This window comes from Acanthochromis polyacanthus, chromosome 2 (genome assembly GCF_021347895.1).
Source record: "Acanthochromis polyacanthus isolate Apoly-LR-REF ecotype Palm Island chromosome 2, KAUST_Apoly_ChrSc, whole genome shotgun sequence".
Lineage (NCBI taxonomy): Eukaryota > Metazoa > Chordata > Actinopteri > Pomacentridae > Acanthochromis > Acanthochromis polyacanthus.
Window position 1 is genome coordinate 19,062,874 of NC_067114.1, and position 25,724 is coordinate 19,088,597.

At 41.1% G+C, this 25,724-nt stretch overlaps 1 protein-coding gene across 2 annotated transcripts in view; it reads left to right on the plus strand.

The window, feature by feature from the left end:
- Nucleotides 1–483: 483 nt before the first annotated feature.
- Nucleotides 484–25,724, plus strand: part of sema4bb (sema domain, immunoglobulin domain (Ig), transmembrane domain (TM) and short cytoplasmic domain, (semaphorin) 4Bb) — a 67,132-nt gene continuing 41,891 nt past the window's right edge. The window contains exon 1 of one of the 2 annotated variants that reach the window (XM_022199555.2): nucleotides 484–782. The gene's annotated coding sequence lies outside the window, so the exon portion shown is untranslated. Of the gene's footprint in view, nucleotides 783–13,134; nucleotides 13,329–25,724 lie in introns of those variants that run through there. The other variant, XM_022199556.2, reaches the window with a different exon arrangement.

Genomic DNA, 25,724 nt, shown 5'->3' on the forward strand with positions numbered 1-25,724 from the left:
GGATCACACAGTTGTGATTATTTTCCCATCTTGATTATAGCTGTTGTTTATGTTGTGCTCAGATGTACACAACCAGACACACACACACACACACACACGCACACACACACGCACACGCACACGCACGCGCACGCACACGCACACGCACACGCACACGCACACGCACACGCACACGCACACGCACACACACACACACACACAGGTGCAGGCACCATGACGACACTGCACTGTATGCAGCATGGACACAATCTTTAACCATCCCATGGTCTGCTGCAGAGGGACAATATACAGTGATGCAGACACAAACACAAACACAAGGACACACACACACACACTCGTGCACACACACCTTCCCCCACCCGTAGCCCACCCCCTGCAAACCTGCCGTTCCCTAGTCCATGATGTAATGCTATCAGACCCCTCCTCTGCTGTCTCTCCCTCCCTCCGTCTCACACACTCTCCTCTCCCTCTCCTGCTCCTCATTCTATTGGTGGCTCCCGCCTGCATCTGCTGGATCAGCTCTGACTCCCTGAACGCACACATACATACACACACACACATTCACACACATGCACACGCGCACACACACACACACACACACACACACACACACACACACACACACACACACACACACACACACACACACACACACACTCTCATGCTCCCCTACTCACACACACTCTTACACATACACTACCAGGGGGATTCCTCCGCCACTGCAGCCCTCTGCTCGCTCCACCTGGCTCCCGTCTTCCGCCGTGGGGGGAAGAAAAAGCACGGTGAGTCCCTCCTTTCTCTCATGACAGCAGGCGATTGGGCTTCACAATAAGACAAAAGGAAGAAAGGACGTTTCTTTTAATCTGCAGAGAGTGACGGACAAACACCGGGAGGCACTGCAGCCTGGGAGGAGAGGCTCACAGCTGAGTTTGTGCTTGGAGTAATGAAGTGGTGTGGGGTTGCTCAGTTACTACAGATACCGGTCATCTTGGCGCTGGGTGCCATGGCAATAGATTGTACTCAGCCGTGGTCTTGGCTCATTGTGTGTCTGTGTTCTAGTATGATGCTGAGGTGCACGTGTGTGTGTGTGTGTGTGTGTGTGTGTGTGTGTGTGTGTGTGTGTGTGTGTGTGTGTGTGTGTGTGTGTGTGTGTGTGTGTGTGTGTGTGTGTGTGTGTGAGAGAGATCTCAGTGAAACGAAAAATGGGTTTGTATGCATATGTGCACGTGCAGCCTGAATTAGGAAGCCTAAATCTGCTCCAGGGTGTTGTGTGCTATCTGATTTCCTCTTTGAGAAATGTCAGTCACCTTGCATTGAGGGGGGGGGAGGATGTTGGGAGCTGAATCACTTGAATGTAAAACCAAAGCTGCATTAAGTTCCTGCGATGCTTTAGTTTGTTCTGAGTCCTGCCTACTGGACAGAAAGGATACACCGACTACAATAAAGCCCTGACAGTCTCATTATGTTCGTATAGATTGTTCCTCTTGTGTCACTGACAAAACAGGGTGTGTGCATGTGGTGTGAACTTGTGCGCCTGTGACATTTGGACACTTGCAATGCTCTGGCTGTCTTCTCCTTCCCCATTATGTGCACTGGGCTCTTTCACTGTGAGTCTCAATGACATTGAGTCTAATAGGAAAAAGTAATTCTATTATTGCCACGGCTTTTGACTGCTAAATGACACATTAATGATAATGGAATCGGGTGAAATGAAATCACTGGTGCATTTTTCTTCCTTGGCCAAGGTTGACCAGTTTGTATTTTGTCTAGCATTGCACAGCAACCTCACCTTTTGTATCCAGTGTGCTTAAATGTTAATATTTTATATGGCTGGTCTACTTCACATGTGGACACTCTCATAAGTAATTCATCCAGATGTCTTTTTTTTTTCATTTCTATAGCTGGAAAAAATAACTCGGACATGATTCACTTGTTTTCCATTTCAACTTCTTCATCTTGATCAGTTGATTACTACATTGGTAGAATCCATAATTCAAACAAATATCTTACTAAATCTGGGTGGAAATGTTATCCATCAAATGCCACCAGCTCACTGGCTGCAGACCAAACAATATATTTTCCAAGCTTGATAATCCGCATGCCGTTCTTCAATTAACCACCAAACAAATTAGCTTTGCGATGCCTTTCAACTCTCTCATTATTTATTAGGATTGCAGCCATAACCACATATAAATGAAGAAACCGAGATATTCAGTCAGCTGGCCTTATTCAGATTCAGTCCCTCATGGAACAGTGGGTGCAAATATGTTGGTGGATTTTTTAATCGATGATTAGCACATGAAACAGCTCTTCCTCCAGGCTGTTTAACTCTGACACAGTCTCTGTAGGCATACATGGCAAGTAATTAGATGGTGGTCCAACAAAAAAACTAATAAACCAACAGGCAATGAGGAAGTGTAGTGTATAATCACTTCCTATTGGGGGGCTGAAGCATTATTTTAGTGCTTAAAAGGTTAGTGTGGGGTCATATTGAGACGCTTTATTGATTTCTTACTGTTTGAATCCCATCACTGCTGACAAATGGACACTGTGTCTCCCCGCTGCCCCAAAGACGTAAAAAAGTGACACCAGAAGCAAATATCGCAATCATATGCTGCACTTTGCGAACTTGGCATAGAGTCAACGTGTGAAGGCTCTCCCTGAAGCAGTTCTTCAGTTATTAGATCTTTCTCACATTGGATAGATATTCCTGCTTCACCTGTTCTGACACAAACTCTGACTTTTTTGTGTTTTCTTAAAGTGAAGCTGAGGTTGCAGAACTTTGTTGCTGCGATGTCGTGCTGCCTGAACTGGTTAATTCTGTATCTGCCCTCGCTGACTGCACTGACGTCAAAGCAGCTGGGTGAAGTACATGTGAATAACTCAAGGTAAAATATTGAAAGGCCAGGGCGGATTGTGATTACAGCAAAGAAAAGGACTCAGATACTTCTCATCTCAGGTCTGTTTCATTGAACGCTCTGTTGTTTTCTGCTCCTTTTTATCAGATTGTTTGATAGCTTTTTCCAGCTGCTCTAAACAGGGACACCACAAGTATTTCTAAGAATAAAACATGTGATGATGTGGGGCCTACTTATGGAAAAAACAAGCTCATGGCAGCTGCTCTGGTTCTTCCATCCTAAAATGAAAACACTCTTGCTCCATAATAAGACTCAAGTACTCTTTCAGTCAAACGTCATGCATACATTATCACTAAAACAGCTTCAATTAAAAAAAAAACCTCTAAGTCCAAATGTATTTAGTCTAACTTGTCTACCTGCACTGATAAAAGTAGAGGGCAGAGACGTAAAACACAAGCATACACTACAGCGGTTTAGCTGAGACTAAACACAGAACAGAAGGTTGACAGCAAAGCAAAATATGGGGGAAGATCTTTGTTTAACAGTTGAAAATCCACGTTGTCTGTGCTCTCACTTTCAACTGTATCAGCTAAAACTCCTAAATACTTGTTTGTATTGCTGATATCTTTGCTGTCCAAGCGGCTGATTGAAATTGAATTGTGCTTTTAATATTTTTCCTAACCTATTCACGAACCTGCATGCTGTTTCATTAAAAGCAAAGCTGCTCCAAGTTAGGATTCCCTGCCCTTTAATTTCAGGGAGATCACAGAAATCCTAATGGATAAACTTGCCATTAAAAATAAAAAATACATAGGCATGCTCATCATTTTTAAAGGTATTCCCTTTTAACGCTCTGCCTTCTTTAATGTCATGATTAATAAAGTTATTTGCGCTGAAAAATTCATTTTAAAACCCAAAACTCATTAATTCCTTCTCTGCGCCTGGAGGCTTTCTTCCACGGTCCTCCCCCTTCACGCTGTGCAGCTGTGCAGGACCTTCACCTATGCCCTCGTACTGCGGCACCTCGCAGCCTCTCAGCTTCAAAACCAAGAAGAAAGGACCAGACAAAGAAAATCTATGCGCTGAGCAAACACACACACACACCGATGTCTTCATTTAAGCTGGACTGGCCGTCACTGACATCACTTCCTTTGGTCTCTCAGGGGAAAATCAAATCACATTAATGTGCATTAATCTTACAACATCCCATAGTATTCATATTAACGCTACACGTCAGCCCTTCCCCCAAAGCTGTCGGGCAGCTGATAATGCTTTTATTCATTATAGAAGATAAAGAGGTGTCCAAACAGTTCAGCTGGCTCCAGTGTGTACTTCTGGCGCCAATACTTTGAGTCCATTTCACAATCTTTGTCTCATGTCTGACTTTTATTTATCTCATTTCCTATTTCTCTTCTGTTGTTTGTGTGTGGAATTTGACTGCAACTTTGCTGTTTACTGACCCACAGAGCAAATACATACAAAGTTAGTCCATAGATAGGCTGCTTCTTCTCCTTTGGCAGTTTTCCTTTTGTGAAGTTTTATCAAGCACCTTGAAGAACACTCGAAAGAATAAAAAATTTGGTTGCAACATGAAATCTTACACACTGCAGAGCCTTGAAAGTAAAACCAGGACTGTTCACTGGTAGTCTCAGTCATCCAGGCTTCAGCTCTGACTGTTATCTGTGATGAGTGGAATCGACAAGTTAGCTGGTAAACCTCAAAGCTTTAATTATCTGGGGAGCCAAAAACCTTCAGAAAGTCACTCCGAGATGATTGAACGTAGCAGGATTGAAAGTACGAGCCAATTAAAGCTGATGACATGATTTGCATCTTCTGTTTAATTATCGTCGCCATAAACACAAGCGCAGTTCTGACATTTATGAGTCTGAGAGAGAGAGGCAGTGAGACGGGTGTGAGGTTGAAAGGATGGATAGAAAAATAACAGGGGAAGCCACCACCTCTGTCATCTTTGATATGGACATGAGCTGCCATCTGTGGAAACTGAGAGATTTTTTCTCTGCAATGTCTGTTGGTCACATTGGCTGTTGCTATCAACCTACAGGGTCATAAGCACATTGCCTGCTTTCTTAAAGGGTCAGTTCACCAAAATAGCAAAAAAAAAAAGAGAAGCATACTCAAGCACTGATAGTTCCGGTTTAATAGGGCCAGATTTTGGTACATTTGTCACTGAGCTTTCTGTCTTTATCCAAGTACAGCTATGATGAAATGAGTCTTGTTTGTGATACTCTCAGCTTTGAAAAAAGTCAAAGCCTCACGTCTTTCCATAAAATCAACAGATCATAGCTTCTCTGTTGGTAATTTTTATGGGGACTGTTGAAAACTGAAGCCTGTGGACTTTACAGTGTACAAGGGTCATTGTTACTGCTGCATATTTGAGTCATTCTAGTGGCTCTACAGGGATGGCAGTGTTGGACTGTCAGTCAGCCAGACCAACTCTTTGGGCCAGATTGAAATGTCTCTGCTACTATTAAATGGATTGGCACAAAATTTGGTGGACAATTTCATGTTCCCCTCAGGAGGAGTTGAATAACTGCCTTTTCATCTCGTGCCATCGCTGGGTCAAAATTTCAGTTTGTCCAGAATTTCAGTTTATGAACAAAAACCAGCAAATGCAGTGACATTCAAATAAGCTTCAACTGGACTTTCATTGCTACAAATGTATATTACTAATATATTTTTTACAGTATGTGCTTTACTTTTTCAGAACATACTATATAGTGTATATGTTAGTCCAACTCCAACTTTGAAATGTTGCTGCAAAGCAAACTACAGTAGAAATAAACAAATGTTTCTCCGATATATATTTTTGGAACTGCTTTAACACCATGTAGAAGTTATTTTATCTGTTTGGTTTTTTTGGCTATGAGCTGCTCTTCCATTTCCACTGTGAGCTGTGACTCAAAAACCAGCCATTTTTATTCTGCTTTCAGTTTATTTTTTAAATTTCCAGTCCTGACAAAATCTATAAAAACCTGCCTGTAATGAGTATGCAGTATGGATTCAGGGCACACGCTTACCAGCATGCTAGCATGCTAATATGCTATGCTAAGATTGAGCTGCTTAACATGAACACAGCATTGTCAGTGTGAACATGATAGGAAGCTAACATTTAGCTCAGAGCACTGCTGTGGAGCTGCAGAATTTTGTCACTTTATTTGATCTGCGTCTAAAATTCACTTTCAAAGTCAGGCCACCATATGACAAGAAAAAGCAATTAAATGTCTTTTTAGCTGTTTTGATATATCATTTAGATTTCTGAATGAGTTTAGTCAATTTAACTATGCAGACAGATAAACTCTTGTACTTTGGGGTTCATGAAATATGTACAAAAAAACGTGTGTTGATGGTTTCTCATTTACATAAGTGTCAGTGACAAAAAATGATTTCTCATCTGGACCCAGAAACAAGCCATATATGAGGAAATCATGGGGTCACAGTCATCAGAACTTTCCATTTAAGTTAAAGGTATCAGAACCACATGCCATTACTATTTCTGATATATGACCAACTTGTCAAAACAACCCATCCTGAGATCATTTATAGAGGAAGCAAATTGGAAAATTTCAGCCTCCACTGGAGTGCAGCCTCAGTTGAATAGTCATGAATCATCAGTGTGAAGAGAGAAGGTGTCCTGAAGAGAGAGAGAGAGGGTGAGTGAGATGTGGCGACATTTTTGGGACTGTCGGAGTGCGACAAGGTGAGGAAACGGAGACGAGTCTCAGAGCTGTTGGCCATGCAGGAAACGCCTGCAGTGGACCGCTTTGACTGAATGTGGCAGTCTGCAGGGCTGAGCACACCCTGTACCCAGAGTTTGACCTTGTTGCTTGTGAACAACTCATATCTTCATTTGCCTTAAGAGAAGCCGCTCAACTTTTTTGTAATATCCTGTTCTTCAGAGTAGGACTAATGGCAAAACATCAGTTACACCAATAGGTGGTGAAGAAGACTACATGTTAAACCCATTCAAGCAGCTACCATCACTATGAGATTGGGCTTAGCACAGACAGTATAAAAACATGGACGTACCTTTGGGGTATGAAAAGCGAAGCCAATGTTACAGTTACAGAAAGTTACAGTTTTCCTAATGGCCTGCATCGATAAGTGTGTCGGTGGCAAAAACAGGTCACATTGCACAGAAGTTTATGAGTACATGACTCTTCTTCTCTCTCGATTTGTTACCTCAGTAGATATTTTTCTGATAAGTTTTTGATTTTAATTGCTATTTTCAATTCTTCAATACAGCATCATGTTCATTTTACAGTAAATTATGGTCTTATTTACAGCACAATAGATGAAAAAGAAGGATAAGTCGCTGGAGTATTATGTCCTTGAGTTCTCAGTCAGATCTACTCCTTGCTCACCATGTCCAGTTTCCAAACAAAAAGATATTGATGGTCAAATTCAAAATTTGAGTCTTCCAGCAGTAGTCCACTAACTAATAGGTGGCGTCACAGTGGCTACATAATGTTTTTATGTACACACGTGGACAAAATTGTTGGTACCCCTCAGTTAAAGAAGGAAAAACCCACAATTCTCACTGAAATCACTTGAAACTCACAAAAGTAACAATAAATAAAAATTTATTGAAAATTAAATAATCAAAATCAGCCATCACTTTTGAATTGTTGATTAACATAATTATTTAAAAAAACAAACTAATGAAACAGGGCTGGACAAAAATGATGGTACCCATAACTTAATATTTTGTTGCACAACCTTTTGAGGCAATCACTGCAATTAAACGATTTCTGTATTTGTCAATGAGCGTTCTGCAGCTGTCAACAGGTATTTTGGCCCACTCCTCATGAGCAAACAGCTCCAGTTGTCTCAGGTTTGATGGGTGTCTTCTCCAAATGGCATGTTTCAGCTCCTTCCACATATGTTCAATGGGATTCAGATCTGGGCTCATAGAAGGCCACTTTAGAATAGTCCAACGCTTTTCTCTCAGCCATTCTTGGGTGTTTTTGGCTGTGTGTTTTGGATCGTTGTCCTGTTGGAAGACCCATGACCTGCGACTGAGACCAAGCTTTCTGACACTAGGCAGCACATTTCTCTCCAGAATGCCTTGATAGTCTTCAGATTTCATCGTACCTTGCACACTTTCAAGACACCCTGTGCCAGATGCAGCAAAGCAGCCCCAAAACATTACTGAGCCTCCTCCATGTTTCACCGTAGGGACAGTGTTCTTTTCTTCGTATGCTTGGTTTTTGAGTCTATGAACATAGAGTTGATGTGCCTTACCAAAAAGCTCCAGTTTGGTCTCATCTGTCCAAAGGACATTCTCCCAGAAGCTTTGTGGCTTGTCAACATGCATTTTTGCAAATTCCAGTCTGGCTTTTTTATGAGTTTTTTTCAGCAGTGGTGTCCTCCTTGGTCGTCTCCCATGAAGTCCACTTTGGCTCAAACAACGACGAATGGTGCGATCTGACACTGATGTACCTTGGCCTTGGAGTTCACCTTTAATTTCTTTGGAGGTTGCTCTGGGCTCTTTGGATACAATTCCAACGATCCGTCTCTTCAATTTGTCATCAATTTTCCTCTTGCGGCCACGTCCAGGGAGGTTGGCTACTGTCCCGTGGGTCTTGAACTTCTGAATAATATGAGCCACTGTTGTCACAGGAACTTCAAGCTGTTTAGAGATGGTCTTATAGCCTTTACCTTTAAGATGTTTGTCTATCATTTTTTTTTCGGATGTCCTGGGACAATTCTCTCCTTCGCTTTCTGTTGTCCATGTTCAGTGTGGTACACACCTTTTCACCAAACAGCAGGGTGACTACTTGTCTCCCTTTAAATAGGCAGACTGACTGATTATGAGTTTGGAAACACCTGTGATGTCAATTAAATGACACACCTGAGTTAATCATGTCACTCTGGTCAAATAGTTTTCAATCTTTTATAGAGGTACCATCATTTTTGTCCAGGCCTGTTTCATTAGTTTGTTTTTTTAAATAATTATGTTAATCAACAATTCAAAAGTAATGGCTGTTTTTGATGATTTAATTTTCAATAAATTTTTATTTATTGTTACTTTTGTGAGTTTCAAGTGATTTCAGTGAGAATTGTGGGTTTTTCCTTCTTTAACTGAGGGGTACCAACAATTTTGTCCACGTGTGTACAGTCTGTGGTGCTTATACAGCAGTGCTTCAAAATAAATGCAAACATCCATCCATCCATCCATTCTCTATACACCGCTTTATCCTCACTAGGGTTGCGGGGAGTGCTGGAGCCTATCTCAGCTGACTCAGGCGAAGGCAGGGGACACCCTGGACAGGTCGCCAGTCTGTCGCAGGGCTACATACACAGACATACAATCACACTCACATTCACACCTACGGGCAATTTAGAGTAATCAATTAACCTCAGCATATTTTTGGACTGTAGGAGGAAGCAGGAGTGCCCGGAGAAAACCCACGCATGCAAAGGGAGAACATGCAAACTCCATGCAGAAAGATCCCAGGGATTTGAACTGGGGCTCTTCTTGCTGCAAGGCGAAAGTGCTAACCACTACGCCACTGTGTAAATGCAAACATCTGCATGCTAATATGTGAACATGCTAACAAGCTAAAGGTTAGGACTAACAATGATTACCACGCTCACCAACTTAGCACATTATCATGCTAATATTTGTACAGCTGATAGAAACACATTTGCACATTTTTAGTCTAGACTTGCATTACAAACCAAAGCACTGGACAATTTCTAATATGTTGGTGGCATGACAGGAGGATTGTAGCAGCCATTAGGCTTCATACTTGACACCATAAATATTTGTACAAGTTTATGAAAGAAATTTAATACTTATTGAACATAGACTGCATATAAAAGATAGATGTAGCCTCCATGGCATCACATGACATGACATTGACTACCACTTTGAAGTCTCGCGTTTGGAATTTGACCGTCACCATTTTGGTCTTTTGAAGCTGGATGTGACAAGTGAAGGGAGGATTTTGCTGAAAACTCAAGGGCGTTTCCCATGCTGATATGGTAGCAAGTTGTGGGGCGACATAACATACCCTCCTTCATTGTCTATTTTGCTCTAAATGGAACCATAGAGGACTTTAAACCACCAACTAAGACTACAAGCTTATTAGGAAAATGTTTACTGAGGTAATAACAGTGAGAAATGGTGTCATTTTCTCATCGACTTCTATGCAATCTGACTTCCTTTTGCTATCCTTGGGGTTCTGCTGGCCCTTAGAACAAAGGCAGGTTTAAGGGACTCTTATGTTGGTTTTATTTTTAAGACCTGCCGTGTACGTTTGTGTTGTTGAGACAAAACTGGTGGACCAACTGCCTGCTAAATCGCTAGCATGGCTAAAAAAAATTGCTGTAGTTATCTTTTAAAGTAAAACAATGGATTTTTATTGCCGGAAAAGACGATCATAAATAATCATATCACATTATACATTATCACAGATCAACAATAGTTGATCTCACTGGCATAAGCTTTGCTTAGTGGTGAACTGCTGCTGCTGCTTAGGGCTTTTGGTGGGTGAGTAAATCCACAAAACATTTAGGCAGATCTCCAAATCTGATGTTGTCTGTCATATACTTAACCCCAATAAAAGCTCCATGGGTGGCCATGACCTTAATAAGAATGGCTGCTGTGTGCTTCCCACTTACAGGTTCGCGTGCGGCGACAAAGGGATATTATTTGAGTGCAGCACCAGATTAAGGGTGATGTGGTCAACAAATGAGCTTTTGTCAAAGTCAGAAAATTCTCCACCGTGTAATATGCTCCAGATAAACTCCAGCATGCTCATTACAGGAGGCTTTAAAACGGGTCAAAGTTCTCCACCTAAAGCTGCACACCTACTCAGGTAGCATCTTCTATTTGCAAGTGCCGATATGTGAGGATTTCTCGGTACTTTCATTTACTCTCCTTTTGTCGGTGTGAGGTAGAGACCAATTTTCATGCATATTTTTAATCTTTTTATTCTTGGAGAACTCATTTTCAGTTTTGTTCTGTATATTTTCTTGACATAAATTACTGTGCAATGAACTGAAAAGTAAGAAGACGAATTCTGGCCATTTCTATAAGAATCTGTCCTGCTGAGTAGTCCATCCTCCCCCTGTTGTTTCAAGCCTGACTTTTGCATAAGTTGGATGATTTTAATCTCCTCAAAAGTAATCCTTGTTTGAATTTGAGGGATTACGAAGGGCTCAGCAGATAAAGAAGAGCAACTCTGATTTGAGTGTCTGCCTATCAGAAAACACATAATCGAGAGAGATGTGTACAGTCAAAGCAAAAGAAAGACGGTTGCAGAAATCCAGAATGAAATGTGGCTTCTGTCATAAGTTTAACCCCCACATTTTTCCAGTGGTAGTGGTGGTGAGAGTCAGGGAGAAGGGCTACATTGGCCTTTGCCTTATCTGAGGTACAGTCATGCAAAACCAGTCAGATAGTGTCAACGTTTTCAGAATAAAGCGTCAGGACTCTGTCAGACCGACGAGCAGGATGCAGCCTCAAGCATCCTGTGCCTGCTTGCCTACTGTCATCACATTTCTTTGTGCTAACAGTCAAAACATCTGACAAATTCTCACATTGTCATGGCAAGCAACTTGCTGGAGACTAATTATGAATGTTATCTTCTCCCCTGCAGGTGTAAATAGTGGCTTTGCATTAAGCATGACCTTGATGTGTGTCTCCCCTCGTTAGGAAAAGATAATATTAACTTTAATTGTATGTTCTGAACAGAGCAGAAGGGCTAGCTTTTCTCTGTGTTGTTTCAAACTCGTGAAGTAAAATTAGTTGACTCGACTCAACGGCCCTTTTTGCTCTTTTTTCAGGGCCAAAAAGAGATTACATGAATGAGTGAGTTTGGTTGTGCTCAGGTCTTTGCCTTTGTACATAATCCCTTGTAATTCTCTTTGTGGTGGACACTCTCACTTGTCATTCATTGTTTGATGGCTGCAGCGTGACTCTGAGGAGAGAGAGAAAAGAAACACCGATAGCCAAGAAAACCGAGCAGGAAACATTCTCTCTGGTTCTGTCAGAATCTAGAAGATGATACAATACATTTGATATATACTTGACAATCTTTTTCAGAGAGAAACTACTCTAAAAGCATACAATTTCTATACATTTCTAACCCTTGTGTTGTGATTATCTTTTCTGCATTTTTAGAAGGGGTTGACCCATTGTCAGATACAACATTTTTCTTTTCCAGTAGTAAGTATCAATATTTTTTGTAACTGATTCGTGATAAAATAATTTAAACATCCTCTCTCAGCCGTATGTGATCTCCAACACTATAGAATAGAATAGAATAGAATAGAATAGAATAGAATAGAATAGAACAGAATGTGCTTTATTGTCATTATACAGCGTATAACGAGATTGAAGAGCTTCTCCTATTCAGAAATCTGAATGGTTACACATCAGCAGCAATAACTTATTGTCACTGATGAACAAAGATTGAAAAAATCTCTTTTAATGAAACCATAAATTAAAAATATAATGTAAAAAATATGTATATTAAAAATTTTAAGCACAAATAAACACGGATTTTAAAATATTTTGTGTTCGAGTTACTGTTACTCTAAATTTTGACATCAAGATTTTCATTTTTATTGTATATCTGTTTTAATGTATGCCAATTTTAAGCTTGATTGCAAATATTTAGCACTGGCTCTCAAAAACTGTCAATTTTTAGTTGCCTTAAACCTGGTTGTGCTCAGGTTTTTCCTTTTCTACCCAATCCCCTGTAATATTTTTTGTAATGAATCCTCTCAGTTGTCATTCAGCAGCTACTAGCAACAACTTTTGTTGCTGTTGTTTTGTTTTTTTATTGCACTGCACAAGTTGCACGGATGGGAGCAAAAAAATTCCACAGCAATGTTGAGGCTTTTATACGCCCCTTTAGTCCTCCTAGCTCACTCAGAAATCACTTGATAAATGTAAACAATTTGATTTAGTAGAAGAAAAAAAATCACAGAAATTAAAAACAAATTGGATCCCTGCACAAAATGTTTTCCGAGTTCCAGAAAGGAACCTTTTCTGCTTGAATATTCACAGCATTTTGCAAGGAATAATTCAGGCATGAGGAGTTCTATGCAACCTTTGCATGTTTTCCTTTTTTTTGTCATTTCTGTTCTGGTAGACAACATATGGCTGAGGGGAAATGTGACATATGAACTGATCCCTCTCCACTTTGTGGCTAGACATGTGTTCTGCAGGCTGAGGGGCTGCAGGCAGCAGCGTGTGCTGAGGGAGGAGCCAAAGTTTGGAGGCTTGAAAGCGTCCAGCCTTTAGTTTGTAGTGGAGGAGGCTCGGCTCGGTGCGCACTGAGGATGGACTTTACCTCACTGACGCTCTAGTGGACTCAACGCTCGACCTGAAAGCGGATTTTAGTCGTAAATTCGGCTCGTTTCCCGACTGTTTTTTCCAGCGACTGTGAAGACTTTGAGCTGATTCGGAGCTTTGTGCGCTGCGGCTCGTGGATGGTGAGATCTTGATGTGGCTGCTCGCTTTTCTTTGGGCTCCACGTTCAACACCTTTACAGCGATAGGATAGGACGCAGGGAAGCTGATCTTGCTTTATTTCTTTTCTAATTAGAGGGGAAAAAAGCTCTTTAGCCTAAAATAAATGCAGATTTTTAAATATTCTGCAGAGGCATTTTATTCCTAGATGATAATCTTTAAAGCGCAGAATGAGTGTTTTCTAACAAGTGGTTTAAGTTTGAGGTGTTTTGCGTCATTATAGTGGAGAGAAGCAGATGTGAAGTGTATTCTTACGTACAGATTTAGATCTTGCTCATCTCAGAGCTGCCATTTCCATCACAGATGCACTTGATGGGACTCATGAAAGGTGTCATTGCTCCCAAACAAGATTATGATTTATAGATCTGAATGGAAACTAATTTAACAGCAGCTTTAGCAGTTGTTTTGTATTCTGTTGTAAAGAAAAAAAAAAGAAATAAGATGTATGTAGGTGGGAGAGGCAGCTTGATGGACTTACCCCTCTGTTTTCTGTCTCTCCATGTGGGTAAACAGCTGCTATCTGCATCTAGCCCAGAGAAATAACAGACCAGGAATAGGCCTGATGAACTGGCTCTGGCTTCATTTTCACTAGATTTCCCAAAAACAACAGAAAATTGGCCCGAAATAATCATAGATTTCTGGTAATACCATGGGGAGCCTTTTTGGAATTGAGGCTTGCTTAATGACACCTTGCCTGTTTCCTCTTTTTCTTTTCCAAATAGTTGTCTCCTCTTATCTCTGCTGGCATGTTGTACCATGTGTTGACATACCTCCCATATCACCCCACATTTATGTGAGCCAAACACAGCCTGACCTTCCGTAAAACATCCCATTTTCTGTGTATTTGTCTTCAACGAGGATTGCCTATAAATTCTGTGTTTTATCCTGAGCTGCTGGACCAAATCTGGTGGTTATGGATATGGTTATGGTTATGATGCATGTGAGAGCAGAGGGCTTTGAAAGTTTAGATACGCTTTGTTGGAATCGCACTGCCGCTGTGTGATACTGTATCAATAACAGCGATCGTCTTACTGTAAACTAAACTGTTGAAACCTTTTCTCTGGAAGCATGTGCAACAGCATCACAATGCGTGCTTCATCCCGTCCTCCCCCTTTTTCCTCTGAAACACACGCAGACCCCCACCCACACATTCAAACACTCAAAACAAACACACAGTCTCCACCCAACACTCCACCCACTGTAACAACTTCAGAGGAATGGTCAGCATGTGGAGAGGTTGTGGTGAAGAGCTGGAGGGGGAAGTGGAAACCGGTGGAGGGGAGACGGGGGAGACACTCTGCTGCCTTTAAACCCCAGACGATTAGTGATAGCCCGTATGGTGTCCAGAGGGGCTGGAAATTCTCAGTGCAAACTGATGGGAACTTGCGTGTTCGGAGTCCCTGTGCAGCAGCACAGTGCTGAGATGTGGGCAAGCAGTCGTTTTGCTGAGCTGCAGCCAGACTGCACTCAGGGACAGAACAGACATGAAGCCAACCACGCTGCCTTTTCATCAGCTGTGCAGGGTTTGTCCCGAAGGCTTCAAAAAGGGGTTTGTCATCCATCCCGAATAGAAAAAAGAGTGTGCAAAAATCCCATGCAGGTTTTGGTTTCTCTGAGGTTCTGAAACATTTAGCAGTGGAGGGGCCTCAGTTTGAGGAATCTGCAACAAATTCTTTTCGCGTCAATGCTTCCTAAACTGTGAAAAGTCACACTTTGCCTCTACACACTGGCGATAAGGTTTAATGGTTCGCATTCACTAAAACTTGGCTGTGGACCTGCCTGCTGACTGTCTCTGCTGTGTCCTTGCATTGCTTTGATTGCAGCTGCGAGGCCATTCATATTCAGTGTGACCTGCAGGTATGGATGCAGAGAAGCTGGCCAGGCCCTGCAGGGGTTTAGATGTTGGGCTCCGAATGCAGGTGACTCTCTGAGGATATCTTGATTAGCTTGAAGTTCTCTGGCAAATTAAATTTTCTCCATTTTCCTGTTGCGTGACACTTTGGCATTACTTTCACAATCGGCTCTGTTTTTAATAGTGAGAACATGTGTTCCAGTTGCGTTTGTCATGCCCAGTCATCAGTGTTCACACAGCTTCATTCTGTAGCTGCACTTCAGTACTTATCAGCGGTCAACCGCAAAATTGAATCACTCGTAATAGACGTAATGTGTATTTACATGACTCTCTTTTAGGGGACAGTCAAAATATGGATACAGCAATATATCAAATCAGTTCATTTTGTGATGCACTGGTGTCAAATGCTAATATATTTTCAAACATGCAGGCACTCTAAGCAGACTCCTACATCTGGTTTGAGAGATTCACTACTTGCTTATTAGATGAATGAGGGTAAAATGGGTGGAAATTAAAAAGGGGGAAAATGGTGGTCAGTGCAAACAGTGATGGAAAACAAATCCGAGAACTAATTAATTAAATTTACACAACTATTAAAATTGAATAATGGTGATACATGCACACACTGATGCCACAGTGCTGTAATAATTTGTGCTTTTTGCCACATTAGGCGTGCTATTTTCCTCTTCACTTACACAGATACTTTGATGTATCATGGATGAATTTCTTATAATGTATGCCAAAGTCACTGTATCATGAAGTAATTGTTATTGTGTGTATTGTGTCGTGATAATATTATGAGTTAGTCTGCAACTCCCACCCCTACTCTGTTTCCAAGACACAAATGCACCATAATCTGGTTTCTCCGCTGTTTATCCTGGAGATTCAAGATTGCAGACAGTGTTGATTAAGTGATGTAACCTTAGAGCCTCCTTAAGACAGTATAATCCTGTAATATTTCAATAGCATCTCTATGGTGAGCTTATAGCTGGGAGCAGAGTTGCAGAACCAGACTGGATAACACAATGACCTATTCAGGTTTATTGTGAAGGAATGTTTCTGTCATTGTGTCTGTCTGACAAGTATTTAAGTTCATCAGAAGTGACCTCTGCTGTGACTTGCAGGAAGGCTGAACCGAGATGTCTGTCTTTGGATTGGAAATATGTTATGTAACATGTTCTTCCCCAGAGAGAAATTATTGTCTTCTCAATTTTCCCTCTCGTGTTTTGAAAGAAATGCAGAGGAAAAAGATAAACTGTGACTTTGTAATGGAAAACAGACCTGCTATGTGCCTGGAATGTTATATATTCTTCAGAATCTGCTGATAACCATATCTTGTATTTCATTCAGGCGTGATGTGGATACAGTTGTGTTTTTATTTTGCCTCAGCATTGTCTTGAGATGAAGTATTGGCAGGGTAAATTACCAAATAGACTCATTATTTAGCTGTGAAAACAAAGAAATTGTATCCCTGCATATGGCAGGAGGGGGAAGTTATCAGGCGTTTGCAATTAAAGAAAAAGTGTGCTGAGCTGGATAGACAGAGCATTTATTGAGGGGAACACTGCAGCTTTATTTCTTTCCAGACACAACTCTTAACGCTTCTGTTCCAACGCTTCTACAAACTGTGTCTTGCTTCCATCTGTGTTTTCACTTTGCCCTTTGACTTGTCAGGGATCAATCCACTTCATGTGATATAAAGTTACAATCATATATTGATTTCAGCATGCATCAGTAGAGGAAAATGATTTCTATTAAGACTTGGGTAGCACAGAGTGATGGTATTCTTATTTTTTGGGGTGTTTTTTGGCCTTTTTTATGGTATATTGTCTACTAATCCTAAGCATGGCAGCTAAGTTAATTTTAATGTGCATTTAGTAGCACTGCAGTGCTGTTTTTCTATGTTTTAGGCTCTTGTCTTGTTTATCTGATGCGCACTCATTCATAGGTGTGCACTGGGGACACTATTCGAGCCAGGATTACATGATGCACAGTTGGTTTTGCTCTATTTTACAGTCCACTTATGACAGGTTCCATACACTGTAGTTTGGGGTCTTCTTATTCCACATGGACATTAGTGTGGTGGTGTCACAACAGATTGCAGGTCGTCCATAAAGATCCATACATGTGTCCTCTGATGGTGAAGAGGTCGCTAGAGGACTCTCGTGTACTTGCAGAACGTACAAAACCAGCCTTACCAGCGGTGCTACAATGCTTTACCAAACAACAGGTGGTGGTTGCTGCACAGTGGGATAAGTAGTTAGGACTGTTGCCTTCCAGCTGGTTTGTGTCCAGGCCTGGGTCTTGCATCTTTCTGCATGGACTTTGCATCTTCCTGTGCATGCTAGGTTTTCTCCGGGTTCTCCGGCTTTCTCCCACAGTCCAAAAGCATGCTGAGGTTAACTGGTGATTCTAAATTGTCCGTAGGTATGAATGTGAATGTGACTGTTGCCTACCTTCACCCTAACTCAGCTGGGATAGGCTCCCATACGCCCACAACCCTAATGAGGATCAAGTAGTGTACAGATAATGGACGGACAATTAAAGGTCCCATATGGTGAAAATCCATTTTAATTGTGTTTTCTGGTTGTTGTGAACTCAAAAGTGTAAAATGAAAGCTAATTATGTTTACGTCTGCCATTCCTCAACCCCCTCCTCCACAAAAAGATTGCATCTTAGCTTCACAAGCGAGTAAGAATTAGACCCAGGTGCTATGTAACACCAAACTAACCAATGGTCATTCAGCTCAAACTGTGATTGACAGCATGTTCTTCCTGAAGGGGGCGGGAACAGCAGCAGCTGAAACAGCCCGCTTCAAATAACCCTAAAACCACCAGTTTTAGTTATGGTGAACTGAACCGTCTTTGCAGTATTTTGAGCTGAAAAACTGGAAGACACACTGTGAGGGACATGTGGGATTCATCTGCTTAAAAGGAAGGCAGTATAGAACCATTAAAAATATGTAACTTTGAATTTTTCCTGTCCAAAAAAGGAGAGGGCTCCATAGACCATCTCAGTATTACTATGAATGTTTTTTCAGCCTTGCTCCCCGCTGAGTCATTTCTCTGAAGTCCCTTAATTATAAAAAAAAAATAGGTTAATTTTGTCTTCTATTGCTGTGGTCTTTGGAAATCAATTCATCATAATGTTAGCAGCCTTTGTAATAATTTCCAATTATTTCTCTTCATAACTGTTATAGATTAGACTGGAATAAATTCATAATGACACCATTCCTATCTGTCCCACATGTGGAGGATATCAGCTATTATCAGCAGGACCGTTGTCAGGAGGGGCCACACTGCTGACTTATTACTTCCTTTATTGGTTGCGACTGCTTGCAAAGACGAAGACGGAGCCCATACCTGACAGTAAACAACGCAGAAGTGCTTCAGCTGTTCCTTTTGAAGTCGACATGTTTACTGAGAGTAAACAGCCCATTGCCTTGAAGAGGCAAACCCGACAAATGACTCAGACAAACTGTGTCATGTTTCCACTTGGGATGAGTAATTTGAACAGTTTTGTGGTCAAGGCTTGTGGTCACGGTCATTGAAATTTGTACCTGAATGCTGAAGCGTTTTGCAGTTTGGGTCTGACAAGGTGAAGCTGAGGCCAGAAACAGAAAACAGTCATCTGATACGCTTTTAAATCCTATTGCCCTGCTTGTCAAATCGTGTAAAGAAATGAGTCCTCACATCGGTTTAACTACAGGGATTAATCGTGCCCCTCCCCAGACTTGACGTGTAAGTCATGAGATGAATAGTCTACTATGGATAGCCAAGCCTTTGGATTTGATGGTGTAATTAGCAGATGAACTGTGATGCTAACACAGCTTGGTCCAGACCTCACAAAGGCCTCTATTGTGTGATTACATGACGCTAAATCTTCGACTCTCCTTTGTCACGCCACAGAGTTTGTTCACAGTCTTGACTGACATCATCATCAAATCTGCAGATGAATGAGATGCTGTCCTGTGTTGTGGTCATTTGGAGCTTTCATAGTAACAGTCTCCCTCATATATCTGGGCTAGGTAGTCACACAGAGACCAGAATGGCATGAAAATAAATGAAATACTTTTTTTTTCTCACTGCTGACGTCTTTGGACAGTCATTAAATTCAGCTCTGTCAAGCTGTAGAGCCCTAAGTGAGTGGAAATTTAAATTCCTGTCTCTCTCTCTCTCTCTGTCTTTTTTTTTGTGCTGTTCCCACCCAAAGGCAAAATGTTGAGCTCTCATCATGAGGATTTCCTGATTGGTCAGTGCACTTCATTAGTCGAAATAGGTCATCAGGTTAAAAGTGTGGAGAGCTTTTCAGCCCAGAAGCACATAATAAACAAAAGGAGATTAACGTAATCTATTTTCCAGTGAATTTGTAGTCTAATAGCAATTATTTTTCAGTGCAGGGAAGTTATTTCTTCATAAGTGACTTTGACACCTCCAAAGGTTCCCATAGTTACTGTAACAGAGCTGTATCGAGTGGGAAATTATGCCTCCCATCACACTGCGTTCTGACTGACGCACAGCTCATTATTGACGCTTTGCAAGTTTTTCGAGAACCGATCTCCCACCGTTCCCCGTCAGGCTTGAATAATTTGAGGCAAGGGCAAGGCTGTATCAGAGGGAATAAGGTGACCCTAACTCTCCTTTAAGCACTTATCTCCTCTGCCAGTTCTGCTTCACTCGCTCGTTTGAAATGATAATTGCTACTTCCTGCACAGCAAAGTTGAGCAGTACACTAATGTAAAAGAGAGTTTGAATATTCCTTAGAGCCTGTTCGGCTTAGGATCACACCGAAAGTGGTGTCACATCTCGCTCTTTGCTCTTCATTTCAGCACAGTGTGGATATAGCATGTTGGAATAAATGTCACACAAAGACAAGTCCCCTGGCTAACCTTAAAGATGCCACAGAGGGATGTGAAAATCACTGTTTGTCGCTGCCTTTCAATGAGCGCCTTTGAGTCTGAGACATAGGCGTGAGAGGATCATGGAAACAGCGCACGTACTGTAGTTAAACAATTAACACAGATCTGTCTGGTAGCATAGGGTCATGCCAAGCCAATTAGGGCATACTCAGTGCCAAGCCTGGTAACTGATTAACATAAGAGAAGGTGGTTGAATGCAAAGAAGTGGATCAGCCAGTGAATGCATTTACTTGTATATGCACTCTAATGAACACAAAAATGGATTTCATGTTATATTACAAGATTTTGTTGCAGTTTTCTGGAAGCTCGAGTGAAATTACAATCAGCCTGCAGGCTATAGAGACCTTTATGGACATATTGTGTCTGATATATCAAGATATATATCTACTAATGATAATCACGCTGCTTGTGTGTACGTGTAATATTATATGGTTTGTATCTGAGCATTTTTATAGGTGTGGAGGAAAGCTTTTCCCGAACACAGTCCCTCCTTGCGTTTTAATCTAGAAGCAAATGAACAAATTTTGCACATTTTCTGTTGTTTGAAGAAGCAGATTCAGAGCATTGTTCAGCTTTGGCAGCACATCCCATCAATAAATGCTTTCAAGTCAGTCCACTTTGTGTGGTCGGAGGCTCATTCTCCTCAGCAGAAACCTAATTTGTTTAAAATTTCCAGTATTTTCATCATTTGAAGACCATCATTATTCCGCTTTTGAATGCACAGGGGACGCACCGCAGCAGGATACATTACAGCCAGTCATCAACACAAAGACGATTCTGTGAATAATTAATAACGCATGCTGAGAGAAGTCGTCTTCCTCATAATATCAATCTGGGATCACACATGTGAATAAATAATTGAGTATTTAATTGAGTTTCTGTTCTCGGAGACTTCCATTTTAATGTCAGATGACACATCCTGTTGTGTCCAGGAATAATGACCAGAATAGTATAAAGGGAATAAGGATGGGATACGACGAGTATTTTAGTGTTTTTAAAATGCTTAGATCTTAGCAATTTTGTATTTGCTTCCAAGTCTGTCAAGTTGCTTTTGAGATATTGATCAAAGCCAAAAAAGGCAGATCGTGTAGCTTAAATCATCGGCCACTTGTTGTCATTAAGAGAAGCACATTAGTGTAGAGGAAATGGAGAGGGATACATTGAATCAATGGCTACTGATTAGCAGTCAGATCTGTTTTTTTTTCTGCCGTTTAAACTAATTTGTCTCTTTCAGAGAAACTTTGCCTGCAGGCATCAAATCCTGAATCTTCAGTTTGCAGCTGTTCCATATTATAGACCTAAAAGTTGGAGCGTACATAAAGGTTTCTACTTTATCCCGGGTTAAAATCTCTTCTGCTGTGTGCTGGCACTGAGGCCTCGGTTGGTCTCAGCGCCAAGAGAAAATCATGTTACCTGCGGGGAAGAAATGATATTGGAGAGACAATAGAAAAACATTTTTCTCTGTGGTTGTATTGTGTGTTGTTTTTTTTTTATTGGTCGCTCCAGTGTAGAGAGAAACAAGTGTAAGCAGAAAGCAAGACTCTTATGTTCATACTAGTATTAGTAATTGATGCCACATTGATACTTTTCCTTTTGCACTTTTTACTCTCTTTTTAGAATATTTACATTTAGTCAGCATTCAATTTCCTGGTGTACAGGAATTTCCTTTAAAACTGAACAATATCTTGATGGAAAGGTGTTTTTTCCAGGGCTTGCCTTGTGTTCTGCTTGTTATGAGTAAGTTGCATATTAAAAGCTGCTCAAAGGCTTCTGTGAGAGGATATCCTGGAGATTTCTTTCTGATAAACATGGAAGCCAAGAAAGCAATAAGCCACTTTCGCACTGTAGAGCTACACTGTAGATTTACTCAACACTTAAGCCATATCTTATTGTGGATTTCCTGTTTTTAAAATTCCACAGACCTTTTAGTGACTTGTTTGGATGTTTTACAGTGAACGATGACGGCATTAGACCAACATGGTGGCACTGAGACATCTCTACTGCTCTGGACCGAGTCCTGTTCTCATCATACTCATATCCAGTATAGATGTTAGCAGTATATAGCTATGTTTTGTTCTATTTAAGACGATATCAATAATTAATGATCATTTGCATTGACCTATTTTTTAATATAGGTCATCAGATAAAAGGATTGCTTTGAATTCAACCCCCTTAATTTTAGTTTAACCAGTTTATTACTCCACAAAGGAGCGTGGTGGAGTTATGTGACGATCCCCATACGTGAATCCTTCTTTCCTTCTGTCTGTGCACAACATTACTCAAAACGGGAGAACGGATTTTTTTCAGAGAAGGTCAAAAATGACACAAAGACCACCTCATTACATTATGGCAGTGATGCAGCTTATAGTCTGGATCCATGGATTTGTTAAAGATTTCCATTGAGGTAGCGGCATGATGTCACTGTAACTATGACAACAAGTGAACACTACGTCAGCTGCCTGCTGACGATCACATGATTACGATCCTACAACAAATTCATCGCTGCCGACTTATCAGAAATGATACAAGGAACAATTAATTAAATTGTGTGGGTGTTTCCGAATCCCATCAATTCCCGCCGCCCTCTACTACATATTTAGGTCACGTGATTCAGTATCCGTATGTAACCCACACATGCATAACACACGCCTGTGTTCAGTGCGAGGTCAGGGAAGAACTAGAAGAACACCCTGCTTGGCAAAAACGCCCTCTCAGTATGGAGCTGAGAGTGTGTTACGTAGGTGGAGTTGGTGGGAGACCAAAGGGCATAGGTTATTTTGAGGCATGAAGGTGACAAGAGGTACAGGTGACTGCAGACTAGCACACATCAGGAGGCCTGCACAGAAACTCATGAATGGAGTAATAGAGGATAAAGGGGCACCATTATCAAGTAATGACAGACTGCTTATGAGACCTGAAGACTCGATGCTCGGGGATTATTCATGCAACCAAAGTTTACATTTAGGTTATGTGCTTTAATGGCAATTTAAGTAAAACTATGAAGCATTCTATCAGCGATTTTTCTGATTACTGTTGATAAAATGTCTTTTGTCAGTACATATTGCTATATTCTATTGCCCAGCCCTAATTTGCAATCATAGTGGGCGAAAATCATTGTCACACCTGCCGGTGTGTGCTGTAGTTTCCAAATGGTGATGTCATTACAGTCATCTGTGTCCTCTTTTTCGTCTAACATCTTTGTCACTGAGCTCTCTCATCCAGACATGCTGATTCATGCTTTGACGTTGTGTAAACTCACTGAGTCACTGTGATGATGAATTTACTATGAGCTCTGCCGGCTTAGGAAACAATTGCTGCTGTCTCGACTGCTGCACGGGGTGCTTACGGTTTATTTTTAACGCGGTCGTGATTTATTTAGCAGTCTGGTTTCTTGGTGCTGGGAGCAGTCTGCTCAGCTGAAGCCTTCCTCTTTATTCCCCTTTGTATCATTCCCAGGTGGGCAGGGATGAGGAGTTAATGTGATGCCCATCGCTTCCACAAAGTGCCGTACATACTGCTCTACGTAATACATGTATGAAAAGAACTGAAGACTGAAGGATCCACAGATTTAAAGTCAGTGTACAATCATGTTTTTGCCCTTGATTGCCCAGTTATGTTATTTTTCAGATGGACTACATTGTTTTAAAGATTAATAGTAGAAGGGTAAACTTTGCTCATATAGCAAGCAAATGCTATGTGATACCAGGTATTTACAGAATCTACAGTTTACACAACAATGAAACATTTACCACGTGTCCACCTTTTCCCTTCTAAATTATGAAAACATAAAAGGTGCTATTGTATTTACAACCAAAAGAAAAATATAGCGACCACAGATTCCATTCTTCATTTCTTGGCACAGAGTTAATATTTGCTGTGCATTTAGTAGTTTGCAGACATGCTAATTAGCTTGGTGCTGTATATCAAATGCATAAAACAAGAACTTTTTAGAGCAATATGCAATAAGTACTTACACACCGCTTTTAATATATTTACCTGTGACTCTATAAATTCCATCAAGAAGATTTCATTTGAAACAAGTGAATGTGCAGATAAATCGTTATGTTAATGTTTTTGAAATCCTACTTTTGATAAAGGATAATGTGGTTACAGTAAGTTAACAAATGTTTCTCAGTTGACCACTGAATGTCCAGCCATTGATATTGGGAAACATGTACCACCCTGCACATCCCCCTGCTTGATTTTTGCTCTGCCCACTCGACTACACGGGCTGCTATAAGTGTGAGTTATAATGACAGACCCAGCAAGAAGTCTCTGCCTTGTCAGTCACATACTGAGGTCTTTTCTGCACAACATAATGGCTCCATAAATCTTACTGAATACTGACCTGAACCCATGGGGCCATGTTGCTCCGCTTTACTGCAAGACAAGAACATTTATTTGACCCAATGAAAACAATTAAACCTTTAGGTGTCGCTTTTTTACATGTTATGGGGAGCAGACACTGATACTTTCTGGATGGAGTCTCCCAAAGTCACCCTTAAATCTGGCAAAAAATAGAGAGACAGCTTCAGATTTAATTGCAACTGCTCAATTAAAATGCTTTTATAGTTCCCTTTCACTTAGATGTACTCATGATATTGTTAATGGGTTGGACCGTGGCCTAATCTAGCCTCATGTCAAACTCTGTGATAGCGCTCTCATCACAGGGTCCTGCCCAGCTGCTGATTATCTCCATAAGTGCCTCGATCTTTGCCAAAGACTGAATGTGAAACGAGTCACTTTGCGGGATGAGTTATTGGGAGCTGGCTGTCCAGAACAAAGCCCAGTCCCTTATACAAAACTAGTAGAATGGTTAGCATTCATGCTGCTCTCTATCCAGTGAACTTGCCACGACCCGGCAGAGTTTATCATCCAATGTGTCTGTCACATCCTTTCTCTCCATGAACAGATGCAGGTATTAATAGGGAGCCTTGAGGGAGGTTCGAAAGGTTAATGAATCTGTAGCTTTAAGCAATATGGCACCAGATTCACCCTTCACAGATACAAGGAGCAGCAGACCCTTGCCTAGATGAGCAGATGGGTCCTGTGGCATTGAGCATAGTTGGTCACTTGTACAGTAACAGCTCCGCTTGAATAGAACCCTAATCCTATAAGTCCTATAATTGTTGCCTCTAATAAGATCACTTTCTTTGGTCGAGTACTTGCTGTCAAATATGATTTAATGCTTATTAATATTGAGGACTTATATTTGTCAGATCCATACTCCATTGTTCTTCCGAACGGATTAGGAGACTACATGATTTATTCAACTAAAGGACATGTACAGATTACAAGCTACAATATATGTAAAAGGAAGCAGGACAAGTGCAGTATTACATCAGTTTACTTGCGCTTTATGCCCTTGCTAAGCCTGAACAGATTTGACTCAGGCGTGCAGAGTATCTATCCAGACCTCCTCAGGTGCTGGCCCCACTTATAGGAGCATTTATGAGTCATCATGTGTTTTGAACTCCCCAGATACCTTATGTTTCCCAGCCTGCTGCTTGGGCCTCTTCACATTGACGTAACTCACATTTTGACTGAGGACACCTGCTTTTTGAAGTCCTGTGACAGCCGAGAAAATGGA